Below are 8,191 nucleotides of genomic sequence, written 5' to 3' on the forward strand. Positions count from 1 at the left end.
ATAAAAACATTACTCTTAGGAAAACAGGAGAAACTTTCAAACACCAAAAGTGATGAGGTGGTGGTCATTCTAGCCCCACCCCTACTTTGGGGACATTTGGTGACCTTTTGGGTTTCTGACACGTGGGGACAAACGACAAGGCCTTGAAGCATGGAAGGGAGGTAGAATTGAGGCTCTACATAATTTCTAGGACTCTCAAACACCTATACCATTGGAAAAAAGATGTCCAGGCAAAGAAAAAAACACAAGAGAACTTACCTGCTTTACCTGGGCTCTGGGTCAAAAAAAGAAAAAAAAGAATTCGGATGTGCCTATACATGATTTTGAGATTTGAATTTATATACACTGAGTGGTCAGAAATCCTAAGTTAAGAAGTTAAAATAAAGTGGTTCTTGTTTGTTAGCTCCTCTGCTAATTGGTAGAACTTGAAAGTGAAAAAAATTTCTTCTGGCAGCCATACATGCTCGCTAAGGGTTCCCTTCTCTGCTCTCCCCTAAGACTCCCCCATAAGGCTACTCTGGTCACCTCTCACCCTGATGCAGCCCCATGAAGAGTGGAGTGTGGTGATCCCACGTTGTGGATAGAGGCAAAGGGGAGAAGGAGTGCAATGGGCTTCTCATCCCAAACTCAAATATAGGGGCACCTCCACCCTCAAAAGGGGCCGGATCCCAAGCTTCCCTTCTCTCAACAAAGAAATCTCTCAGGTTCTCAGGGAATCCAGGTTAGTGCGCAGAATGGGGGTCAGCTACTATGATGGGTACCAGCATCGTCAAAGTGACAGCTGGGTCTCCCCGCTGTCCCCCTCTCCCTGACTACCAGGGGCAAAGCTTCCAGGATGGAGAGAACCTCTAGGAAATCCTACCCGTTGCTCGTATTGAGTCTTGCCTGTGGCAGGCTCCAAGCATCACTGTGCATCTCCATTTTCAGAATGGGATGGAAAACAGTAAATTAAAAAAAAAATTTAGATAGATATGTATACACACACACACATATACCTACACGATCAAAATAACAGCTTAAATCCTACAGATAAACTTTACCAACATGAGCTTATAAACCATGAGGAAATAACCTACTAAGACTGAGAGTTAATAGAAACAGTAACAATGTGATTAAAGCTCCTCCCAAATCAGGAAATGAAAATATTGAGTACAAGATATTTTAAACAAATTATTTTAAATAATAAATAAATAACTAAAGTAATGGACTAACCAGTGAGAGAAAGGAATAAGATACTACTTTAAAATACCTAGAAGATTCAAAAAAGAAGTGAAAGAGAAGCCCTAGAAATGAAAATATAATCATTGAAATGAAAACTTGGTATACGTGATAAGCAGCCAGGAGATGAATTCAAAGAGCTTATGTATGACAAAGAGCATATGTATGACATCTCCAAAGAGATGGAAAAAAAAGAAAAGAAAAATTAAAGCACATGGAAGATAACATTTGTAGGTCAAATACACATTTAGAAAGTGTTTTGTTCCATTCCTTGTTATTTTACCCAAAAATAGAAAATGAAACAAAACAAAAAACATATACAAGAATGTTCATGGCAGCTTTACTTATAATAGCCCAAGACTGGAAACAACCCAAATATGTATCTGCTGAATGATGGATAAATGAAGTTGCGTATATTTATATGATAAGCGTATCAGGCAATAGCAAGGAGGGAGCTCCTGATCCACATAACCACATGGAGGAATGTCAGAACATGCTGAGAGAAAGAAGCCAGACACGAAGGAACACATCAGATATGACCCTGTTTATCTGAAGTCATAGAAAAGACTAAGTTAATCTATGGTGGTTGCCTCTGCAGAGAAGCATGAGGAAATTTCTGGAATGAGAGCAATATTCTGTATCTTGTGTTGGATGTTGATAACATGAGCTTATATAATTCTCAAAACTCATGACCTCAACACTTAACAATACGTGCACTTTATTACATGCAGTTTACATCTCAACACAAAATTAAAAACTTAAAGGTGAAAAAAGGAGAGAAACCAACTAGGATACGTGTCTGGAAAATGTGATTTTTTTTCCCCCCACAATTAATGTGAAGAGACAATTCAATAGAGGAATGTGCAAAAAAACAAAAACAAACAAACAAAAAAACAAACCATAAGCAGGATTTTCAAAGAAAAGAAAAATCTGTAGAGACAATACAGGGAAAATGCATAGTTTCACCAATAATCAGAGAAATATAATCAAAACAACAGTTTGACACCTATGAGATATAAAAAGATTTAAGGTTGAAACAATTCCAAAATGCTGGTAAGCATGTAGGCAATGGGCATTCTCATATAGTGCAAATGGGAAGTTAGATGCAATCATTTTGAAGAATAGTTTGGAAATACTTAGCAAAGATAAATTACAACCCGGCAATTCCGCTCTTGGGTATAGTCAACATCACCGGTGCTTAAGCATTCAGTTCCCAGGACCTTGTAAACCTTTAGAAATTACCGAGGATGCTGAAGAGCTTTTGTTTATGCGGGTCATATCTGTCAACATGTACTCTTCCAGAAAACCGAGAAATTAAAAATGCATTTATTAACTCCTTTCAGAAGCCTGATAAGCCTGCTACATGTTAACACAAAAAAACATACTTTTTATAAAATATATTTTTCCAAACAAAAAATTTCAGTGAGAAAAGTGGCATTGTCTTCCATTTCTGCAAACACCCGTATGGCTGGCTGAACGGAAGACAACTGGAGTCTTTTTCTGCCTTCGGTGTATTGCGGTGCAGTGTTTTTTTTTTTTTTTTTAATTTTTAAATTTTATTTATATATTTATTTATTTTTATTATTATTATTATTATTTTTTGCGGTGCATTGTTTTGACGGAAGCAGGTGAAGAAAACCCACTCACACAGCTATGGAACCCAAGAAGGGAGGAGCGTCTCAACAACTTCTTCTGTCCTCTTTGGTATGGTTCTCAAAACTCAACAAGTAGCGATTTCTTAAAAAAAAAAAAAAAAATATATATATATATATATATTTCTATTTATTTATTTGTTTATTTATTTATTTCATCAAGAAGGAGGAGGTGAGCAGGGGGAGGGGAAGAGAAGGAAGGAGACCAGCAGACTCCCTGCTGAGCCTTTTTTTTTTTAAAGAAGCGTATTGTATTATTGCTTATGGCTGGCTCTCCTTTGCAGAATTTCACGATCAATGACAGGCTATGCACACCCTGTTCCCCATCCCTCCGCCCACTTCCCCTCCAGCAGCCCTCAGTCTGTTCCCTATACTGAAGAGTCTCCTATGGTTTGCTTCCCTCTCTCTTTTTATCTTATTTTTCTTTCCCTTCCCCTATGTTCATCTGATTTGTTTCTTAAATTTCACATATGAAAGAAATCATGGTATTTGTCTTTCAGGCTGACTTATTTTGCTTAGCATAATACCCTCTTCCTCCATCCACGTCACTGCAAATGGCAAGATTTCATTTTTTGATTACTAAGTAATATTCCATCATACACACACACACACACACCCCACATCTTCTTTATCCATCCATTCATCAGTCAAAGGACATCTGGGCTCTTTCCATATTTGGGCTGTTGTGGACATTGCTGCTATAAACACTGGGGTGCAGGTGCCCCTTTGAATCACTATTTTTGTATCTTTTGAATAGATACCTAGTACTACAATTGCTGGGTCATAGGGCAGCTCTATTTTTAACTCTTTGAGGAACCTCCGCACAGTTCCAGGTTGGGCTGCACCAGCTCACATTCCCACCAACAGTGCAGAGGCTTCCCCTTGCTCCACATCCTCTCCAACGTGTGTTGTTTCCTGTCTTACTAATTTTCCCCATTCTCACTGGGGTGAGGTGGGATCTCACGGTGGTTTTGATGTGTATTTCCCTGATGGCAAGTGATGCGGAGCATTTTCTCATGTGTCTGTTGGCCATGTGTAGTAGGTCTTCTTTGAAGAAATGTCTGTTCGTGTCTTCTGCCCATTTCTTGACTCAATTGTTTGTTTTTTGGGTGTTGAGTTTGATACGTTCTTTATCGATCTGGGGTACTAGCCCTTTATCTGATGTGTCATTTGTGACTATCTTCTCCCATTCAGTAGGTTGGCTTTTAGTTTTGTTGATTGTTTCCTTGGATGTGTACAAGCTTTTTTTTATCCTGATGAGGTCCCAATAGTTCATTTTTGCTTTTGTTTCTCTTGCCTCTGGAGACGTGTCCAGCAAGAAGTTGCTGCAGTGGCCATTGTTGACATATTGCAGGCTTCTCTCTGTTAGGACCTATGGGAAAATTTTCTAGGGTGTCAGTATTGGGGGTATTTTCTTCCTCTGGGTACCTGGTTTATATTTAGTCTGGGAAACTGACTCATGAATCTGACTGAGCATCTCTCTTAAATTTGCTCGCATGAACGCACAGAGTCTGCTCTGAACCTTGCCTACCTTTTGCTAGTGAGTAGAACCTCGTGGCATGCATTTTGCCTACTTACCTCATCCTGGTGACTATCCCTCCTGTCTTGTTTTCTTCTTTCCCTATGCCTTTACTTGCTTTCAATATGGTTGGACTTCCTGGGAAGTAGACTCTGAGACAACTTAAGGTGTAGAACATTTCTTAAGGAGTAACTTTAAAATCAACACTATGGAAGCGAGTGAAGAGCAATCAAGATTGGGGAGGGGGAGAAGTTGGGCCTTGATGCAGTTCCAATGACAGCCTCAGCTGATCTCAAGGGGAACTCTGGAGCTAGAATGGCCCCTCAAGCTCAGTCCTAGGTTGGGCGTGAAGAGCCAGGTCTTTATATTCCTCCAGCAACCAATCATTAGATGTCAGATGCTTCAGGAAGAGTTGTGACATTGACCCTCCTGAGGCAATCCTTGAAGGGAGTGACAGTGCAAGGGTGTCTACCTAAAGCACTCCTTGCAGCTGGAGCACCAAATTCTTCATTGGAGGGGGGCTTGGTGATACGTTGGTGCTATAGACTGAAAGTCTGTGTCCCCCAAATTCACATGTTGAAACCCAGTCTCCAAAGTGATGGTATGTGGAAGTGAGGCCTTTGGGGGTGATTAGGTCATGAGGGCAGAGCCTTCATGAATTAGATTAGTAACTTTATAAGAGAGAGCCCAGAGAGCTCCTTCATCCCTCCTGTCGCGTAAGGACACAGCAAGAAGACAGCCATCCATGAACCAGGAAGCAGACTTTGCCAGACACCAAGTTTGCTGGCACCTTGGTTTTGGATTTCCTCGCTTCCAGGACCCTGAGAAAGAAATTTCTGTTGTTTATGAGCCACCCATTCTGGAGGGATTTGTTACAGCATCCTGAATGGATTAAGACATTCACTTATTTTTTAAAAATCTGGTATACATTTTAAAAGAAAGATAATTTTTGGAACAGAGCACAAATAAAATAAGTGCTCTAAAAATAAGTGGCCCTTGTTCTCACCTTCACCCGTTTGTGTTGTCTCTTAACTTTGATCCGAATCTTTGCATATGCTGTTCCCTAAGACTAGGGAACATGCCCTTTCCCTTCTTCGACTAAAGTGGGAAAGTGTAAATGAAGAAAAGTGGGTTCCTTCTTCGGTTCCTTCTTCAAGGCCCAGAATCTCTGCACCTCCTCGGTGGAGGGTTTGCTGACTCCCTCCAGGCAGGGTCATCTGCTTCCTGTGCCATCTCTGCCATGCTCCCCACATCAACCTCACCCCCTTTGGTGTTCTCTTCATCATGAGCAGTGCTGCCACCGACCCACTGGAGCCATAATCCCAAGGGTGAGTTCCCTGCAATGGTTTTTTTTTTTTTTTTTCCCTAAAATTCTCTCTCTGGCCTTCCCTTTATCTCCATTTCTGGTGCCACTCCCTCCTTCCAAGCTCTCAGTATGTCTCTTGACACAGCAGCTAGAGTGCTCCTACAAAAATGAAATATAGAAGATTAACAGGTATAAACTTCCAGTTATAAAAAATAAATAAGTCACAGAGACGAAAATTACAGCATAGGGACTAGAGTCAACAACACTGTGATGTCATCACATGGCAACAGATGGAGACTACACGTTCCATGGTGAACACTGAGGAATGTGAAGAATTGTTGAAATCACTGTTATAAACCCAGAACTAATATAACACTGCATGTCAGTTATACTCTAATAATAATAATAATAATAATAATAATAATAATAATAATAAATGCTGATCTAATTGTGTCACTCTGTTTTAAGCCTGTCAATAGCTCCTCCTCTGGGCCTGCATGACTTGCTCACCTCCCCAGCCTCACTACCCTCATTGGTTTTCCTTTCCCTGCTGCTATTTTCTGGACACAGTGGCCTGTTTTGATTTCTCTGATGGGCTGTGTCCCTGAGATCTTCTCTCATTGTGCTCTTTCTTATCTGCTTCTCCTCCGCCACTGCCACAGATTAGAGACTCCTGTTTGTCTTTCAGATTTCGGGTCAGCCTCCCTAACTTCCTGACCATGCACTGTGCTTCTTTGTAGTACTGGTCACATGGCAATTTCCTAGTTAATTAAGAAAAGACTTTAACATCTCTTTCTTCTACTAGAATATGAATTTCACAAAAGCTGGGACACTTGGATCGCCTTAGCATTCCTAAGTCCAGGACATAGGAGGTGCTTTATGTTTTAATTTACTTACTGGATCAATGTGTATTTATTTATTGAGTTTCTTTTTTTTTTTTATTTATGATAGTCACACAGAGAGAGAGAGAGAGAGAGAGGCAGAGACACAGGCAGAGGGAGAAGCAGGCTCCATGCACCGGGAGCCCGACATGGGACTCGATCCCGGGTCTCCAGGATCGTGCCCTGGGCCAAAGGCAGGCGCCAAACCGCTGCACCACCCAGGGATCTCCTATTTATTGAGTTTCTTAAAGGCAGGACAATTTACTAGTCATCTTTGAGCCCTGATGTCCGAGCATAGTATCTGTCACCTATTGGATGCTCTAAGTATTTGTTAAATGAATGCCTGAATCTAACTATTTGAAGGGTTGTCGGGGAAGAGGGAACAGACATTTTGTGTGGCTGCAGGGGAAAGAACCAGGACTTGAGGTTAAAATTTAGGGAAAGGCAGATTTTTTTCCCCCCGAAGCTAATACTAATAAAAAACTAATAAATATAACCTTATAGGAATCACATCTGAACATGTCTATTGAACGTGTTTGGGTTCTGGGATCATGAGTAATTTTTATTATATTTTAGTAATCTTTTTGTGTTTTCTAAATTTTTTTCTACAATAGTACATTGTTTTCACCTACCATAAATAAATCCAGTAACTACAATTAGACAAAAATTATTTTTAATAGCTATGGACAGGTGACAAGGTAGTGGGATCTCTGTCTGTAGGAGTGTTTGAGCAGCTGGGAATGACACCTGCCAATGATGACAAGGAAGGGACTTCTCCATTGGAAAGGGGGATGTTGGAGTCCACATGCTCTAGGATTTTTCTGATTTCAATAGCCCATGATACGTTGTTTTTTTTTTTTTTTTCCAGATTTTATTTATGTATTTGAGAGAGAGAAAGAAAGAGAACACAAGCAAGCAGGGAGAGGGACAGATGGGGGGGAGGGGGAGCATAAGAAGCAGACTCTGTGCGGAGTGTGGGGCCTGACTTGGGGCACAGTCTCAGGACTCTGAAACCAAGAGTCAGAGGCTTAGCCAGCTGAGCCACCCGGCACCCCAGCCCGTGATACTGTTAACTGAATGATAAACGCCGTGTCCTTTTTCTTGGAAGAACTTGCTCCAGTGTGCTTGGTTGCCTTACCTGCTCCCAGTGGCTTCCTTACGTTGGAACCTCCCTGGGGCAGGATTAGCTACAGTAGAATATGATTTGTATTCAACTGAGGCTGATAAACAGCAGGATTTAGTGATGCCAAGAACATGAATATGTAGTTGAGGGGTGTTTGTGTGGAGAAGCATTAGAGATCTGTCTAAATTGTTTGAATAAGTCCTGATTAAAATGTTCTCAAATCAGCGCTTAACTCACACATACCCTAAGTATTGTATTTGATGGTTAATCTTTTAAAATAGACATTTCCAAACTGACTGCGGTTTTGGAAAAATTAAAAAGATGGGCTCCACTCTGATTTTTGTGTTTATAGGCTAGTTTGGCAAACGGGACCCGTGTTTTTCTCTCTCAAGAGAAAGGGCGTTTAGACCATTTCCTACATATTACAATAGCTCAGAATTGAGAGGGAACAGAGAACTCCCAGAGGAAATCTGGTGTGTAGAAGTGAATCTC

At 40.8% G+C, this 8,191-nt stretch overlaps 1 long non-coding RNA gene across 1 annotated transcript; it reads right to left on the bottom strand.

Moving 5' to 3' along the window:
• Positions 1 to 1,919: 1,919 nt before the first annotated feature.
• On the bottom strand, positions 1,920 to 6,433 carry LOC118352047 (uncharacterized). The gene is made up of 2 exons (XR_004808480.2): positions 5,396 to 6,433; positions 1,920 to 2,955 (listed from the first exon to the last, which is right to left on the bottom strand). It is a non-coding gene; the product is annotated as an uncharacterized LOC118352047 (long non-coding RNA).
• Between the last annotated feature and the right edge of the window lie 1,758 nt (positions 6,434 to 8,191).

Source organism: Canis lupus, chromosome 23 (genome assembly GCF_003254725.2).
Source record: "Canis lupus dingo isolate Sandy chromosome 23, ASM325472v2, whole genome shotgun sequence".
NCBI classification, from domain to species: Eukaryota; Metazoa; Chordata; class Mammalia; order Carnivora; family Canidae; genus Canis; species Canis lupus.